The sequence below is a fragment of the Lissotriton vulgaris genome, chromosome 2_1, assembly GCF_964263255.1.
Source record: "Lissotriton vulgaris chromosome 2_1, aLisVul1.2, whole genome shotgun sequence".
Classification (NCBI taxonomy): Eukaryota; Metazoa; Chordata; class Amphibia; order Caudata; family Salamandridae; genus Lissotriton; species Lissotriton vulgaris.
The window spans coordinates 134,466,877-134,485,930 of NC_141687.1; positions in this window are offsets into that span (position 1 = coordinate 134,466,877).

The window sequence follows — 19,054 nt, forward strand, 5'->3', positions numbered from 1 at the left end:
TAGTAAATTTAATAGTATGTCAAGGAGGATTCAAAGGACATAGTAGGTAGTGGGTGGTAAAGAGAGGGGGGGAAAGGGAGGTGACAAGAAAAAATGGGAGGGGGTGAATGGGGAAAGGGGGAGTAGTCTAAGGAGGGAGGAGGAGAGGTAGTCAGAAAGGAGATCCAGGAATTAGTATCCCCAAAATGTAGTGAGCAAATGAATTTTAAGTTTTTTTTAATCTGGAGTTGGAGGGGTTGCATCGAAGGTCTTTGGGTAGGGCATTCCAAATGGTTGGGGCCTTACAAGAGAAGGAGCAGCATTTCGAAGAAGCTTTTTTGAGTAGGGGGCGAATGAGAAGGAGAGTGTTGGAGCTTCTCAGTGTTCGGGCACAGCCAGCTCTTTTAAGTTTAGTTGAGAGGTAGGATGGGGTCTTCTGGTAAAGGGCTTTGTGAGTAATACAGGCAATTTTATAGGAGGATCTGCCTTCAATGGGGAGCCACTTGAGGGACTTGATGGCAGGGGAGATGTGGTCCAAGCGTTTACAGTTTGTTGTTAGCCTGGCGTCGAGGTTGAGAACAGATTTGATAGGGGCCAGGTGGATTTTGGGGGTGCCAGAGAGAAGGGCATTACCATAGTCTATTTTGGATAGAACAAGAGACTGGATAATTAATTTGAAGTCTTCAGCTGGGATAAAAGGTTTGATTTTATTGAGATGTCGGAGAGTGAAGAGTGCACTTTTTGCAGAGTTCATGAAATGGGAATTTAGTGTGAGTTTATTGTTGATGGTGATGCCTAGTGATTTAATCATATCAGCGAGGGAGAGAGAGTAGTTTAGCGCAATAAGGTCGGCGATCCATGTTTGGATGGGGAGAGGGTTGTTTTTGGGAGAGAAGAGGATGATCTCAGTTTTGTTAGGGTTGAGTTTCAGATGATTGTTATGGAACCAGGTTTGGATCTTGGTTTAGGTGGTGTGTAAGGTGCAGGATATCAGCATGGGATTTTATTTTATAGTACAATTGGGTGTCGTCAGCATAAAGGTGGTAGTTGATTTTTTCTTGTTTGAGTATCTGGGCAAGGGGTTCCATAAAGAGGAAAAAGAGAGCGGGAGAGAGGATGGATCCTTGAGGGACACTACGGGAGACAGAGGTTGGGCTAGAGAGGCAGTTTTGAATTTTAATTTGTTGGGTTCTATGTTGAAAGTAGGAAGTGAACCAATTAAGGACAGTGCCACTAAGGCCAAAGCGATTTTTCAGTGTGTTGAGCAGGGTTGAGTGGTAAACTGTGTCAAATGCCGCGGAAAGTTCAAGAAGGATGAGTAGGTAGGTCTCGCCCTTGTCCAGGGCTAGGTGAATATCATCAACTATGTTGAGAAGCGCGGTTTCCGTGCTGCACCCTTTGCGGAAGCCAGATTGGAGGGGGTCAAGCAGGTTGTACGTGTCAATGTGTTTAACCAGTTGGAGGAGGGCACATTTTTCCAGGGCTTTGGAGAGGAGGGGAAGGTTGGAGATAGGGCCAAGATTATTAGGGTTGTTGGGGTCAGTTTTGGGATTTTTGGGGCTGGGCATGATTTGCCCGAGTTAAAGGGAGATGGGCACACTCCCTGTTGAGAGTGAGGCGTTGATAATGTTGGTCCAGTGGGGGACGATGACATGTTTGAATCTTGGATGAGTGCAGAAGGGAGAGGATCTTTGGTGTGGGAAGAAGGTTTAATTTTGGCTTAAATGTTGAAGACCTCCTGTTCAGAAACAGGGTGGAAATTATGCCATGAGGCGTTACCCCGTGAGGTACGACACTGGCCCTGCAGACTGCAGGTGACTGCACTAGATACAACAACTGATTCACTCCACAGTGGCTGAACAAAGGTAAAATGAAGAATCTGTGTGCCAACTCTTTGATAAGGCTGCATTTGGGAACTTTTCTAGAGGAAACTATCAATCCATCACACTGCACACTACTGAGGGACCATGCTGGAGAAGTGTGGCTCAATAGTTAGAGCGGCAGACCCTGATGCAGAAGTCTGGCCCGGGACCAGGGTTCAATTCCCGCCTCGGCGGGTCTTGGGCTCAATTTCCTCGGACCTGATAATTCTCACCTCGGTGCCTATTCTAATCATGGGTCCCACTCTGCAACTCTGGGCAATAGCTTGCTTAATCTCCACAACGACCCCAACAATGCTAGGATGCCTGGCCTCACCTTGGGGGTGCCCAGGAGTGGGCACTTCACAGGGAAAGGCCAGGAAGGGTTCCTTAGCGGTATTCGTACAAGCGCCAAGATGCCTCCGGGTAGTCGTGCGCTATACAGATACGTAATTATCATTTTATTTTATTATCATGCTTTCAATTTTCCACTTCATAGATGCAGCCAAGCGCAAATCAGCATGCACATGTGGAGAACACAACTTCTGTATATATTGGAGCAATATGGGCATACTCAAGGATTAGGAGTAATCAATAAGCAACTATTTGATATTGTAGGTAAAGGGAATCAAATTACATGAGGATCTTGAACACTAAATGCCTCTAGGAAGCAATGAGGAGGCAAACCAAGGTCCAGATAAAGGGACTCCTACTTAAGGTGGCCTTTACTCCAAGTAGTGTTCCTGACCCATAGGTCTCAGGACCTGCAGCCAAGGCAGTAGAGGAGGCGATTGCAACTGAGGCACCACCCTCTCTGGTGGTAGCACAAGCTCCACGTTAATATCATTTTTAGAGCTGCATGGTGTGACCCAATTGCTTTTAGGACAGCAGCTCAAATTAGAATTCTCTGGTGCTTTTACATTTTCATACCTATTGTTTATCGGACTAAAGAACCCCCCTCTACACTGGAATCAACAAAACCCTGCTAAGTAAACTAGAGACCATCCAGAACACCGCAGTCAGACTCGTCCTGCCATGATCACATCACCCAACACCTGCGAGACCTCAACTGGGTCCCAGTCGAGAAGAGAGTAACTTTCAAGCTGCTCACCCACGCCTCGAAATCCCTCCACAACACCGGACCCAAACACCTCAGTGAAAGTGTCTCCTTCCACGTACCCAAGAGAAACCTCCGCTCCGCCGAACTCGACCTAGCAGAAACCCTGCCCATCCGCAGAACCAGAGCGGGTAGAAGAGCCTTCTCCTAAGTCGCAGCAAAGGCTGTAAATGAGCTCCCAGTCAACATCAGAAGCTCCCCCACTCTACTCACCTTCAGGAAGAGCTTCAAGACCTGGCTCTTCAGCTGACTCGGAGCTGCACCCCCACCCGACCCAGCACCTTGAGACCCTCACCGGTGAGTAGCATGCCTAACAATTCCCTTATTAATTGATTGATATCAGTTATAAGCCTATCTCTATTAAACAGTCTAATTGGCCTTGCACCTTTCACCTGGTACTGATTCCATTTCCCTCTATACATTAATTGAATATGTGCCTAGCTATTTCAAGTTATCATTTTGCTTAAAACCTAAAAACATTTGCTGTTCAAGAATGGAAATATTGCCCTTTCGTACAGGCTAAGAGCTCTGTGCCTTTTGCTTCACCTTCACCTTCCCCGTTTACTGGTGCGGCTATTCGTTGACTGTTGCAATTGATTTTCTGACAGTATAATCCTGTGAAGTCTTAAATATGAACTTTTCTATGTATGTCCCCTAAACAGATTCCCAAGCAGAGATGGCTTTAGCGCTGGTGGCACCCAGTGCGACAATCTTTAATGCCCCCCTGCCAAAAACATTCTTCTCCACAAATTCACTCACTACCACACTCCACCAGTCACCCTCATCTCTTTAGTTGGGATTGGCTTTACTAATAAGAATGTATTTCTATCAAAATAAATCCCTTTTAGCAACATTAGGATAATGATAGACTGGGGAAAACAACATAATGTTCTAACCTATACATTGCAGTTTACATGCAGCTCTTTGATGACAGTTCATAGCTCAAAGTGTTATAGATTTGTAACTTATGTACTGCAAGTAACAGAAGGACCTCGGTGACAAAAGCAGTAACCTACTGGGTGATCTACATAAAATGCAGTTTGGTGAATTGAGTGGTACACGTTCTTTGCAGGAGGCACACTTTACTACGTTATCATGAGTGGGAAATGCCAGTAGACAAATCTCTGATCTCTTTCCAGTAACCCTGGGCGTAGCACTTCGCCCACGGAGTGGACGTAGTGTTGCCTACTTCGCCATTTGCGAAGTAGGCGTAGGAGGCAACACTACGCCCACCCCACGGGCGTAGCGAAGTTGCCCGCCAGTTGCCCGCCACCCGCCTCCCTCCCGCCCTCCCTAAATACTTAAATTGCATTTTAGAAAATGATTAAAAACCACTTACCTTGTCCGCCGCGTCCCCGGGGCTCCCTATTGTCATCGCACGATTCGCGCCACCGTCTTTGATAGTAATGCGCATGCGCGGCCGCCCGTGCATGCTCATTTCTCGTTAGAAATGCGCATGCACGGGCGGCCGCGCATGCGCATTACTATTCAAGATGGCAGTGCGAATCGCGCGATGACGAGAGGGAGCCCCGGGGACGCGGCGGACAAGGTAAGTGATTTTTAATCATTTTCTAAAATGTAATTTAAGTATTTAGGGAGGGCGGGAGAGAGGCGGGTGGCGCGTAGTGGGGCTACCTGAAGTGCGTAGGTGGACGTAGTGTTTCGCCCACTTCGCGAAGCCCCACTACGCCCACCCTTACTTTCCAGTAGGAACATTAAAGCCAAAGTTATCTTGAGATTTTTATTGTTGCCTGAAAACTGCTAGACATACATAGAACTCTACAGCAGGTACTTTTTAAACCCGTGCTATGTCTAAACAACGCACCCCCTGAGTTCAGCGCCAGGTACGGCGGCACCGGTCACACAGCTCAAGAGCCCATCCTTCTTCCAAGTAACACGCAAATTGGAATCCCAACTCCTGGAGACATCAGACCTCCCACTAGTCTCTTCCTTGGCTATAGGTGTTTATCCCACCTCACATGCATTGCGAATTCTATCAATATCTGACCAGTCATTTGAATTGTGGAATATAAGTCACTTTGATATCAAAGTGACTTATATTAACATCTGTACTCTTTTATCCAAATTATTTGAGCAGTTCCTAGATTTTAGATTTTGACTACTCAGAAAGGGAGATGGTTATCTATTCCTTCTCCTTATTCAAGATATCATCTGTATTTGGCCTCTATAGTGCATACAATTATCATGGGCGTAATAAAAAAATGCGGTTGTTCAGATATTAGATGCTCTGATAACCATTCCTTTGATCTCTCTTTGTAGGGAACATTGAGTGCATCTATCATAAATAATTCTGACCATGTTAATAAAGTTATCAAAAGTACTGATAGAAATGTAAATTTTAAGGACAAGTAACGAATAACTAGAGGAATGGTAATGGAAAGTCTTGTGGCTAATACTTTATGTTTGGGGCGTGTTCACTGGCTCTGTGACTGCAGCACAAGACAGGGACTCTCTTGTCACCAGTACCATGAGAATGATGTCACAGTGGTAAAAAATGGAAAAGAGGAAGATAAACTGGAGCAGTGAGAGGAAGTAAGAGATTGTGAGAAGGAAGTGAGGTAAGAGGACAAGGCGCTGAGGAGTGCAGAGGAGAAAGGACAGACAATGAAAAGTAAAAATAGTATGCGGAGAGCCAACTTTGGATGGAGAGGGAGGCTATGAGCAGTGAGGTGAAACCTCTATAGGAAAACCAAAATGTTGACATGGAAAATTCACCTGTTGAAATAAAAAAGGAAATTCCTTCACTTTAATTTAAAAAATCCACACACCTGCCCTCTATGGAAAAGGTTTTCCAATGTGAAAAGGAAAATCTAAGAAAATGTCGTCATTCTTGCATATACAATATTAGCATCATTTATTGTTGGATGTGGGGGTATGCAGCGTTTAGAACGCAAGCATTACCACGGAATACCTTTACAACGCGGGTGTAACAACGAAAGTTGTTACCACGCATTGCACTGGGGGGCGCTCAAGGATAGTAAATGATTTAATTTACTATCCCAACACCTTCCCTACTATCCACGGGGACTGGGGTTGGAATAGTAAATTAAATTAATCAATTTTGCGCCCCCCAGCGCAATGCGTGGTAACAACTTTCATTGTTACGAACGCGTTGTAAAGGTACGCGTTGTCAATGTATGCGTTCTAATGTCATACATCCGGATGTGGGATACCAACATAGAGCCGGATAAAGGTACCTTTGCATACTTCCTCATTCACCTATGCACAGACCCACTCCTTTGATAAGAGGATGCCAGTGCTCCCAGGCTGAGAACAAAATCCACTCCACTCTTATTAGTATTTATTTCAGTGGGTTATCCATCTGTACATGAAACATCTTCTATCACACAAGGATCAAGGATTTGCCTCTGATAAACCTCTTACATCAAACAGGAATATTACAGTAAAAACAATCTGAGGCATTCCATACGTGCATTGCATCAATACTTGAAAGAAGTAATTCTCTCTGCTACACATCTTCTATGCAACTGATATATTTTATTTATGACTTCCTTTGATACCAATGCATTAGATGTGAAATAAAGAAATACAGCATTTGTAGACACAACAATATCTTTCAATAAGAACATAATAGTATTTGCTGTTGGTCATAATAATTTTCAAAGTGTTATCGATACTTATTTTCAGAAGGAATTGCATTATTGCTTGCTCGATTTCCATTCTTTCTCTCCTGACAGATCAATGTTTTAAAAATGTATTTTCCTGCTACGTATTCATGCTCATTTTCCCACACTCTCCACTGCGGGATGATAAACGAGTGAGCAGCCAGAAAAAGCAATACCACCCTGTCCACCTCCCACAGTGACCCATATCCCAAATGGCACTGACTGATCAAGTGAGGCAAGCGAGCTAGACAGTCATTCATGGTATTCCCCTGGGAATCCTTACCTCTTCTATTTCCTATTCACCATCCTTTCCTTCCCCTCCCCTCCCCCCTCCCTTCCCTTCCCTTCCCTTCCCTTCCCTTCCTTCCTTCCTTCCCCTTCCCCTTCCCTTCCCTTCCCTTCCCTCTCCTTCCCTCTCCTTCTTTTTCTCTTTCACCTTCCTTCTCCTTCTCTTCCCTCTTTCTGTCTTTGGTATCCATCCATCTACCAACCATCCTTCTATCTATCCATCCATCATTCTTTTTATTTTTCAAACTTTTCTTCTCTACATATTCTTTGTCCTTTTAGTTCCTGGATTCCCTTTTCACCCATCCACCCTGTTTTCGGTACTGTTTTTATTTTTCAGCGTGAAATGCGTCCTTGCATCAAAAATTAACAAAGGGACATATATCGAACTAAAATATGGCACAAAATAACAGATTTGCTTTTCACGTAATGACATGTAAACTCACATAATTATTCTTAACTTTTGAATAATTAGTTACTCAAAATAAAACGGCGAGAATTTCACACACCCTTATTTATTTGGCACTGCACAATATAGCTTAAAATCCTCCTTGACTTTTTTCCTGATATTACATTACAATGTGTTGGTAAAGACCCTCATGTGCTGCATTGCAGAACTCTTTTTTTTAGAACATATGGATATTGCAGAAGAATCCAGAAAAGTTTGCACCACAAAACAGTAAATTATGCAGCACAAACGTTTTTTGCAGCAATTTACAGGATTCAATTACAATCAAAAAATTGTGCACATTAAAACTGTACAATGCAGAATGCTTTTGAGAAGGTGTGTGGCTTGTAAGTGATATGAAGATCTTCGCAATGGCTATATTGGAGAAACTAAACTCTTAAGAGAGGATTTAGAGCTTTGTGAGTGCAGGATATTCACCAAAAGACAACAGCTGTCCTCCACCTTTTTTAGAGTAAATATAATCCCAAAGCAAGAGTAGTTCTGGCTATATGCGGCAGCACAAATGCGTGTCTTGTTAAATGGTAGTAGTAGGCACTCGCCCTTTAATGGTAAACTAATTTAAAACCATGAATACAAATACACAGGAATAAATAAAAAGGGGAGTGCAGCAATAGTTGAATAATATTACTATATAGATCTGCCTCTTCATTTTTTTCTGGTGTACACTTCTTCAAAGTTGTCAATATCAATATATTCTTCTCCAGGTATGGCACCCTTGTTATTTTGAACCTGAAGAAAAATATATATTTATATTGACAACATAAAACAAGTGTACACCAGAAGAAAACAAAGAGACACATCTCTATAATAAAATTGTTAACCTATTGCGGGACTCCCTTTTTTGTTTCTTACCTTTTTAGGTCTCGCTGAGCCAGCGCATGCGCAGCTCAGAGAGACATTTAGTAGGTGAGTTTTCAAAGTGCTACTGGCTGGCCTAGCACTTGCGTGCACGCAAGCATGCATGCGCGCAGCCGGCATCTGTCTCTCACACAACTTCCTCTTCTCCCCCTCCCCCACCACAGATCGCTTCTCACGGCCACGACGCTTGATCGCGATCACTTTCACTTTCGCCTCATCTTGAGAACTCAGTCCTGTGCCTGGCAACATGCTGTGTGCTTGTGCTGACTTTCTGTTTATCCCTTTAGATCGCAGCCGTTTTGCCATCTCTTCACTGATCGGTGTTTTCACTTTTTCAATTCCTTCAGTTCTCTTAGTACCATCTATGTAATGCATTGTTGGTTGTGATTTGTTTGGTCCCATTTAGTGTAGTCTTACTTATGTGTGTTAAAACAGCGTCCAGTGGTGTGAGCAGGGTTCAATAGCGGCTCCCGGCTCATCGCACCACCATCTGCTGCTGAAACTGCTAGGCAGATCTACCACCTATCATAATACCCAGGCAAGAATGGTCAATCCCTAAAAACAGACAAAACCTTTGAAAGTGGGCTCCAGTCAAGATATTGTCGCTCACTCTCTTCCCTGTTTCTCCCCTAGTTTCTATGTCTGGTGACACGTTCCATCAAGTTCACCAACAGAGATATCGAAGGACCACAGGAGCTTTCAGTGGGTCCTTAATATCAAAACCTGACATTCTTTATGAAAACACCAGTTATACTGAACCTAGCACTCATCTACCGTTAGGATGTAATCTACTCTCGCCCCCATCGCTCCTTACCACTGTATCCTAGGCTTTTTCTGGCTCTTCCTCTTCAGTTTCTTCCAGTTTTTATCTTAGCTTTCGGCATGCTGAGAGTGGGGACAAAAACGGAAATCTATATAAGCTGCTCACTCCTAACTGCAGCTGCAACAGACACGAGGGAGGAGATCTCCAGTACGCACGCTTCAGCCGAGGTGCGTACATAAAACAAGTTACCCTCTGACCCTAGCTTGTGCCAGCGCAAGGAATACTAGGTGATGCATTTCTTTAACAGCTTGTGTAGCTGTGTCAAGTTGAACCCAGCCACTGCTCTGAATGATCCACAACCAAGCATTGGCGGTGAGCACAAGGAAGCAGTGTCTGTGGAGAACACATCCACGTATTCAAGGTGCAGCACACGCCCGGTAACCGGGCTCAGAGGAACGCTAGCTGACTCAGCGGGAATGCATTTTGTTGTTTTTGTTCTTATTTAACGAACTCTCACGGGTTTGCACGTTTACCTGGTGCCCCATAACACCCTGCAAACAATTTTTTTTAAAGAAAATGAACGGAGTAAATATTCATTAATTTCTGCATCTTGCAATTCACCAATACATTGCACTGAAAATGGGTCTGACACCTGACCAGAGCTGTCACGGGATCGAGGAAGAACCTACATAGCTGATCTACAAACGAGACTGCTTGGAAACTTCCAAATCTACAGAACCTTAATTTAGACAGGCAGGGAGATACGGTGAGTATCTCAAGATTAGAGAGCAGTTCAAAAACGTGCATCCTCCAAATGGATACAAGTATATAGCCAATGCAAGTGCACAGTCACTGCAAATAAATTCTAACTAATTTAATGTATTTGATAAGAGCTTTTCACCACATAAAGATTAGTACATAGTAATTGAACAATGAAGTATAATGGAGAGTACATTATTATTATCATATGTTCTCACTCGTGCTCAGTGGTGGCTAGTGGACTTTGAAAGTGATGAGGTTATAGAAAATGCCCTTGATCGAAGGTAGTGAGTAAAGTGTGTAAGCCCCATGTCCTTGAGAGGGATTCAGGAGGCCTTTCTTCTAGAAATAAATCTGAGACAATGATTGCATTTAATTGCATCATTTGCACATAAGTCAGTGCAGAACCAGGGTATTCTTAAGGGATACTGAAGTTGTATATGGGATTTGCATCTGTACCCTAGCACTGGTGTGAAGGAGATACTAGCTCTGCTCCTTCGCGAATGTGTGGCTCATGATAAATTTATGATGAATATATAGTATCAACAAGGACTAGTCTATAGTGACCTGTATACGACTCTAGACTGTATTATCTCATCAGGTACCTAGTAGGTGTTCATGAAGCCCTCACCCACCAACCTAGTTGGTGGCATGCTTCATCACTGGGCCCACCCAGTGACACCTAGCGTGTCCCAGGTGTGCTACGACGCCTGATTACAGCGGAGCAGGTATGTTACTGAGAGTGCAGTGTGGTGAGTGAAGATATGAAAGTTAAAACAGCCTAGGGTGATCCCAGTACCCGAGGGTAAATTAAATTTTAATGACTGGGTCTCTGTGGGTGGTTAAAAACAAGGCAGTGGGACGTTATGGCGGTGGAGTTAAGACCACCTACGTCCAGTGTAGGTCAACATGTTTCAGCCAGTGTCTTAATTATGCTGGCTTTCCTCAGGACCAAGCTAGTGTGTGCAATAGTTAAAATTATATTTAAGTGAGTGTGAACGACTAAGTGTAGCACTCGTTAAGGTGCTCTTAGTGTATGAGGGGATTCCCTCATCAAGCATACGCTGGCGGTTTGCCTGGTATGCATCCTGGAGTGACTCGGCAAGGGGATTGACCGAGAATGTCAGTCAAAGTCTGCGGGGTACCTGTTGTGCCGTCGGCAGCGTCCAGACAATCAGGCGTCGTAGCACACCCGGGACACGCTAGGTGTCACTGGGTGGGCCCAATGATGAAGCATGCCACCAACTAGGTTGGTGGGTGAGGGCTTCATGAACACCTACTAGGTTCCTGCTGAGATAATACAGTCTAGAGTCCTATACAGGTTACTATTGACTAGTCCTTGTTGATACTATATATAAACCCTGGGGATTTGGACTAGCTAGTTAGTCCCCTCTCTCCCTCTTGATATACGCAAATTTATGATGAAGGCATTGAGATAAAGTACAGTGATTCTCTCCTCCATCCGTGGTGTGCATTTATCTTTGCACGGCCCGTTGTGTGAATGCTGTCCTGAATAAAGACACACTAGCATCTATTTATTTTTAATATATATTACTTAATATTTCAATATGTCACTGTACTCTGCATGTATTTGCTTTTCCACAAATATTTAGGAATATTTTCAATGGATTAAGTAAAACATGCTGTTTTTCAGACCATTCACATTTCGGTATAAAAATGAACTGAAGGGACAGTGGGACACATAACATCAAAAGTGTTTGGAAGAAAATGTTTGTTAACTGCATGTCCGAGCATACATAAATCCTATAATTGCGATAATGATCATACATGGAAGACATTGGACACCGAGAGTGCAGACCCATGTACTAGAAGTGAGAGACACAGTAAGTATGAGGCAGAGTTAGGTTGTTTTCACAGGAGATCGCTGTGCCTCAGTTAGAGGTTTACAGCTGCTCTTTTAGCCTGTGCAATGACTAGAAGTTCTTTACAAAGCTAAACACACTGAGCATAACTACGCAAATAGCAACCATTGACATAGCCTATAGGTCTCGGCTTTGCGACCTTACAAGTGTTTAGCCATGCAACAGTTGAAGTTGTTGCACCAAGGATATTGCGATGCATAACTAAATACATATAAGGTCCCAAAGGCGAGACCTATTGGCTATGTCCATACACTCTAAATAGAGTGGACAGTGCATAAGTCTCGCTTCGGCCAATGACTGGAATTGGGTAAACCCTAAATCAGGGGTTTTGACTCAGCTCAAAGAACAGAGCTCAGATCTGGTAAGGAATGCCTGTTTGGAGCACGCCCTCTATCAGCACCATTACTGCCTTGGAGCATTTCACGAAATCTTCTCACACCGCTCCCCAAACCCATGGGGAACAACAAGCATCCCTGGATGTCAACAATAGTGGTACCCAAAGGTAGCTCCGGTCCCCTGACTTGACTTTTGGCTCCCCTTGCACAGCCTTGCTCCCTAAAGTGTCAAGACTAGTGTTAAGAAAAGCAGTCCACAGAGGTAAGTGCGAAAGATCAAGTTTATTCATAGACCAGTTTCATGCTCCTCTGAAAGCAAAGTGGTAACGCAGTACCACAGAGATCAACGTTCGAATTCACCTTCCTTGGGAATAGACCAAGGGGAAAAGAAAGGGAGGGGTGGAGGGGACAGGGAAAGGAAGGAATGCGGGTAATGAAAAAAGGGGAAAGTTATAACACATCTTCCTTTCTGCCAGGAATATAGAATGATCAAAACAGATTCTAGAACAGTCACACAATAGATTATAAAATCATTTCATCACATAGTCTCTCTGCCATAAAGGCATTCTTATGATTCTTTTATTGTGATGCTCATGGGCAATCTCGTCTTCTTTGCGTGAGACAGAATTGTCAGATAGAGCAGGAGCTTTGACCAATCTGTCCATGCTCCATTTTTTGCCATCCGACATAGTAACCACATTTTTTCCTACTGCTTTTATCTTTTCAGCTCCATAAAATTTATTGTACTTACTACTCGTTGACACAGGCTTCCTTACCAAAACTTGCTGACCAGCTTCCCACAATCTGGGTTTGGTTCCCCATTGTTGATCATATTTACTTTTATACTTTTCTTGGTTATTCAGAATTTTCTCTTGAGCAACCTGTTTGTCCCAACTAAAGGTACTATCTTGGAACAACCAATTAGGTGTGAGCTTTGAACCAGGTTTTCGTCCTCTTAAAAGGCTGAAAGGAGAGTAACCTGTCACACTGTTAGGTGTAATGACATATGACCAAATCATATCTTTGACAGTTTGAATAATGGGTTTGTGAGATGCCACTGCCAATTGCAAGGTGTCTTTTATCATCCTATTGCATCGCTCCACTAGACCATTGGCACGGGGACAATACAATGGTGTAGAAATATGTTTGATGGCTAAACTACTCAAGAAATCTTTCATCTCTTCCGAGACAAATTGAACTCCATTGTCAGTAATGAGTGTATGTGGAACACCTTCATAACAACTAGTTAAGGCAGTGGCACAAGTAGGGCTGTCAGCAGCAACCTGGAGGTTGTAGCACTATGACGAAGAGTCAACCCTGTGATATTTAGGTGCCACAGGGTCGATTTAATCACTTCTGCTACCAGTGGCATTTTAGGCACCCAATATCTATACAATATACCTCTCAAAAACATCGCCCCAGTACTGGCACAAACATCCTTCTCAAAGAGCATGGAACGCCCCCCACGCAGATTATGCTTTTTTGTACGCAGACCCCATCCCAGAAGCCATTCTGATTGTCACGTATGGATAATCTGTTGATGTCCCCTGGGGCCTGCAGCTCTGCTCCACCTGCTACCTTGCCAGCTGACAGCAAGCACAGGCTCTCCATTCGTTATCGATTAGGTGCCCTTGAGCCCTCTGCCAGGGCCAGTGCGAGCCCCTTGGCTACCATATCCAGACTGGAGCAGGCCAATAATCTGCAATCAGCAGAGAGCGAAAATACTCAATTGACTCAACTATAGTGATGGTCACCACAGAGACGCCTTAATTGGTTGACTGTCACCAGGCAGTTGTGACATCTTTGGCACCAGCTGCGCATCCCTCGCATTCTCCCCAGCACTTGTTTATTGCCCCTGCACAGATACTCCTGCGGCGGCGGCCACGCGTCCCGGAATAGCCCTGGGTCAGCCTGGGACCAGGGGCCCAGCGGCTCGGCTGCAGGCAGCAGACCTGCCAGGCACTTGTCAGGGCGAGAGTGTGATGGTGATTACAGGGCCGCGTGGAGAGTGCTTGTGGGCTGCTGAGGGCCACTTTGCGGATTGCGAACTCGATAGGAACTGGCCACCAATCTCCAATCTGGGCTCTGTTTCTCGAGCCATTTCAGGCTGATGACAGGCAGAGCTCTCGAGGGCTGAGCACATGTGGAAGGCATCATTTCCAGCAGGGGAGAAGCCCTTGCTCTAATCTGGCGTCTCAAAGAAACAGCTGCAGGGCAAGCCAAGGAAGGGAGGGACGGGCGCCTCCCCAGGGGAGCGGCGTCTCAGTGTATTGTGTACCGAGGTCCTGACATTTCAAAGCGAGACAAAAATGCAAAGAAAACACATTATGCATAAAATTACCATATCTACACACCCTTCATAGGGAGTTTGGCCTTCAAGATACACAGAAAGTGTCATGAAAGTGGCCGGGTACCTGGCCTGAATAGATAAAGCCATCCTTTGAAAGCTTTATCCCACAAAGCTTCCTAACCTATAAGATGCTAAGAGTTCAATCAAAAGTATATTCCGTTGTTGATTTTTCAAAACAAGTTTTAAGTTTTTCAAATTTTCCAAACATTTTATCCCTGCTTCAGGCACTAATATGATTACAAAAATAAAAATATGCACTAATACACAGAATTTACCAAATTGAGACTAGACGCATCAGTATAAGGTTTTATTATGACCTAGCTCACTGGCGTGTTATAGGCCTCATATGAGACAGCACATATGCTGTCGCTTGCGAGACATTTCGTTTACATAACAGTGGAGCTAGGGGCCACATATTGCTTACCATTGGCTAGCTTTATTGTGACTCTCATTGGCTTGCGTCATGTTCGTTAGCGTGTGCAGCGTTAACTTCCACTTGAGTTGGTCCTTCCCAGGGAGCATGGACGAATACTTGTGCCTTCCACTGTCCCTTTTCAGGGCCAACTTTTTTTCTGTTTGGTCAAGTACTCAACTAGAATGTCTTTTCCAGTAGTCTCTCTCATGTAGTCTTTTCTATCTGCCGCATTCTTGCTGCACTCTCCCTACACCTGTTTCTCCCTGTTATGCTTTTTCACCGGTGTGGTTCAGTTTGCTCTCTGACCCACCACCAGCCTCTGTCTTCATTACCCCCTTCCGTACCCTCTGTGCTGTTCCCCTCTCTTTGTTCCTTTGGGCCCTGATTACCATTATGTTGATTCGCCCTCCATGTTGCCTTGCTCCCTTCCCGCTCTCTGTGTTTTGCTTCGGTCCACTTCCATGTCTGCCTTCCATGTTTCTTGCCCCCATCCCCAGTGCCCCACCCTCTGTGTTGCTTTGATCTCTATATCTCTCCTTTCTTCATGTTGTTTCCATTACCTTTCTTACTTTTTTTCTTCATGTCACTGGTCTTACTTGGAACACCAACAGTGGTGGCCAGCACGGGTCGGGGGTTGTGGGGTGTAAAACCCAAAAGCAAAAAAACGTACCCTATCACCGCGTCTACCCTCCGTGTCGGGCCCGGACAGGAAGCACCCAGATTCCCCATAGCCAATCACAACACTGCAATGAAGCATTGTGGTTGGTCTGAGCGCTGTAGTTTGGTGCTCAGGTGGGGACTTGAAGCCTGGACATGTTCTCCACCCAGGCTGTAACACAGCCTGGGTGGAGAACATGCAAAGTGCGCATGATTTTTTGGCCGGTCCCAGCCGGCCGTCCATACATTCATGCACACTTACAGAGTGCCAACCACTCTTCCTCCTGCTCTGTGAGCAGAGCAGCTCCGCCCAACCCCGTAAAGCTGCTGCAGCAGGAAAAAATAAAATTTTAATAACATCGAGTTGTTATCATTTTATTTTTTCATTATTTACACTGCTGAAAAGCAGTGAGGCAATACTCCTCCATCCTAGCGGAGGAGCCGCCACTGATCACCAAACAAAATGGGAAAAAAGCAGATGCATCGTTTTGAAAGCGTGCATGCATCCATTGTGAATGTGCCTACAAAATGATGGCGTTCATGCTGTATTTTTTTGTTTTATTTTTAGTTTTTAAAAGCCATGCTACACAGCATTGTGGATGCTGTGCAGCATGGCTAGACCCATTGCCAAAGCAAAAAGGTCCCAAAGTTGAGACCTAGTCACTTTGCCAATGCTTTTTCAGAATAAGTCTTGAAGAGATTAAAAAACTGAGGGCATCATTTAGAGTTTGGAGGAGGGGATCCTGCCCTACTAAGCTCGCTGTTCCACTACCACATTTACAGGATGGCAAAGTGCAAACTTTATGGCGCTGGACCCTCAACCGATCCCCTGCGGCAACCTTTGATGGAAGGCCCCTCAAAAACAGGGCCATCAGTCAATCTATGTCAGAGGTCTCACTCTATTCATGGAGATGCTTCTAATGTTCATTTACAATTCGGAACCACCAGGAACACAAAACGATACCCAGAGCAAACCCAGAGTCAGTGCCATTGTTTTTTTTTTGCTTTATGGAAACAAGTCTCTACCTTAGGGTTTATTTCTTAAATAAATGGTATCTTTCTTCTGTCTTGCCACACCAGCAAATACACAGAATGCAGTGCAATTCCTGCGAAAAAGAGATGAGCATATGTCACCACGAGCAGTCCTTTACCAGAAAAGCAGAAACCAGGGCCTCCGCTCACCTGTGGGGGTCTCGCAGTTTGTGCGTTGAAGTCTCAATGGCCTTCTGTATCTTCGGATTCAAACCTTGGGTCAGTACATCCCTTGGCAGGCAGTCAACTCACTGACCTTCCTGACAGGAGCAGAAACAGCCCTACCAGTGCTACAAATGCAATTGACTCAAGGTGATAATGCAATCATCATTTTATCATGAGGTGAAGTCAATGATTGATTCCGAAGGGATCTTTAAAAAATAATTATTAACAAGATTTAAGGATAAACTGCAAAATCAATTAATTGCAGAAGGTTCAAGGTGCTGGCAATACATTGTACCAGTGCGCTACCTTTAGATCTCTCTGTCTAGGAGCATACTGAAACTGCAGGTGTTGATATCAGCATCTTTGATAACATATCTTATAGGGACTTGCATTAGAATGGTCTAAGCACCAGTACGACCATTGACTCGTACAAAGGCCTTCATGTTTATTCTATATGATAACATTATCCCTTGTTACACATTCAAGGCAGGCTGGGCATACCACCGAGGTTTCAGATGTGGAGCTGGTCCACCTGTTTTTGTTTATGTTATGAAATCTGTTCAACAGACTATACCTTGAGCCCACAGGACAGTATTTACTTAGTCCAAACACTAAAGGTCAAGTAGGATTGGAGCTCAAGATTAGCAGATATGAAGATGGATAAATTACATTTTAATTTTTATCCAGGCGTGGTCTGGGAGGGGGGGGGTGTAGGTCTGATGGTCGGGAGGCACATGTGAACATTTGTATCTCTCAGTCCTCCCATTTTGAGACCAATTGGGTGGGGCGGAATGGGGAGGGGAAAGATATTTATTGGTACGCCAAGTATTACAAACTTTTAGATGAATGTCTACACATTGTATCTGTGAAAGTTTTGCAATTGTTAATAATGATATGTTTTATTCATGTATTTTTTTGTTAACTTTGATAATCAACAAACCGAATAAAGTATTAGTGATGGATGATGAAGGCCAAGTACCACTGCCAGATAGTGCAATTTGAGTTTGATTACTGCATGGGCCTAATTGTGCCACTGGGACTCGGAACTAAATGGTCTCCCGAGATAAGTAAGATAAGAATTATCTTAACCTTTTTCTTTGTTCAAATACAACTGTAATAACCTAGTCTATGGCTGCAGTCTCCCTATGGCCATTAAAGACCAAGCACAAATTAAAGCCAATCCATCACCAAACTGAAGACAACAACAGAAGACAGACATTCTCCTTCCACGTGCCCAGGATCCGGAACACCTCTCCCACCGGCATCACAAGGCACCAACCCTTCTCTGTTTCAGAAATAAACTGGCTTGAGAGCTTGGGAAGCAAGATAATGTGGAGTGAATATCATTCAAGAATGAGGACTGTTTAAACACATTTTAAAGATTTAGAGTGCTGCCCTAGAAATGATTGACGCATAAGATGTACAAAGCATAATGCTTGCTATTACAGAGGACCACGAATTGCGATAACAATTCTAGATTTCATATGATGCCCAGCATTTTGTATGTGAAAATATTTTTAACATCAAATCAAATATGGACCAGTGGTGTAAAAAAAAAAAGCCCTCGAGCACCAGAGCGTGGTTGGAGGGTCCCTGGGATTTGGAGCTCCTGAGTGGTTCTGGAGCTTGGGTGGGGTGGGGGTCCATATATTTTGCAGTTTCGTTTTGCCACTGATATAGACTTCAAAAAGCGCCTTAGAAAGCAAGACCACTCCATATATTAGGATGTTACTTGTTTCCTGCCTCCTTGTATACAACCTTGCAATGCACTAGTGGACTTTTGCCCCTGCTCAGCGCTCTATTGCTTGCTAGCTAGATAACACGCGCTATATAAATTACAAAAACCATAAATCAATAAATAACAAAGAGGGGCCCCTTCTGTAAGCTCGGTTTTTTGGTGACTAGGAAAGTCATGACTACAGACCCAGCTTCATATGGCACAGCCCTCATATATGTATGCTCATGAACACCTATTCTCAAACATGCACGTGCACTGTGGGCCAACCACCCCCCATTTAGCACACAAGTGCGCGTTCGTGCTAAGCTACACCACTCAGCAGTATAAAACCATTCTGGCATTAGAGGAACAGATAGCTCATAGTTGAAGGTGATAACTGAAAATTGATACATTTTGTGCATAAAATAAGCCTGGTGTCCTCAAAAGTTGTTAGTTCATGGTGCAAAATATTGCACAATTTACAGAACTGCTTGCCTCTGCTGAGTGAGTGATGCACCCAAAAATGAGTTACACAGCTCTCCTAATGGAAGATGATTAACAAGGTAGTTGGGAGCAGCCAGGGCTGTTATTTGTTCAATCAGTTTTCTACTGTTTGTGACAGATGGCTTCCTTTACTGGATGCTAAGGTCCGGGGCTACATGTGGCTTGGCTAACCAGACACCAAAATAATCCACCGCCTTGAATGCTTTTCTCCCTTCCAGTTAAAACAGTGCAGCTGGCAGCCAGGCAGAAACTAAATATCC